The sequence below is a fragment of the Homarus americanus genome, unplaced genomic scaffold (assembly GCF_018991925.1).
Source record: "Homarus americanus isolate GMGI-L3 unplaced genomic scaffold, GMGI_Hamer_2.0 scaffold27800, whole genome shotgun sequence".
Classification (NCBI taxonomy): Eukaryota; Metazoa; Arthropoda; class Malacostraca; order Decapoda; family Nephropidae; genus Homarus; species Homarus americanus.
Genome location: NW_024732120.1, coordinates 27,501 through 27,994, shown reverse-complemented (window position 1 = coordinate 27,994; position 494 = coordinate 27,501).

Below are 494 nucleotides of genomic sequence, written 5' to 3'. Positions count from 1 at the left end.
CCACGGTCAGACGCGGTGTGGGCGTTCTCTTTGAGAGTTCGCCACGAGTCCACGTCTATCTCATGACTGGGAGGAGGCAGGGGAGTTCTCTAAACGCGTTAAAGACGGTGTTGCGCCTCATAACGGCGCGCCGATAGAGCACTAGTTCTGCAGCCGGAAAGGCCGCTCACGCCAATTAATACTGCGCTCTTTCTCCGGATAAACAAGTGCCACTGCTGTGGCATGCGGAACGGGAAAGAGGTCAAAGTTTAAGCGGCAAAGGTGCGGCGAGTAAGGGCGGAACACGAGCGTATATGCATTAAAACTGTGTGTGTATATGACTCTGCGAGAGATGTTCTGCTGGAACACTTTTCCTATTGGCTATTTACCACTCAATGAGAAGGAACGGAGTCAGGGGTGGGAGTGCCGGCGCCATGGCCGCTGGTACCCCCGACAAGCCCCTCAAACCTTCCTGCCTGGTAATGTCGGTGGTGAAGAAAGTCGGTGGCAGAGCG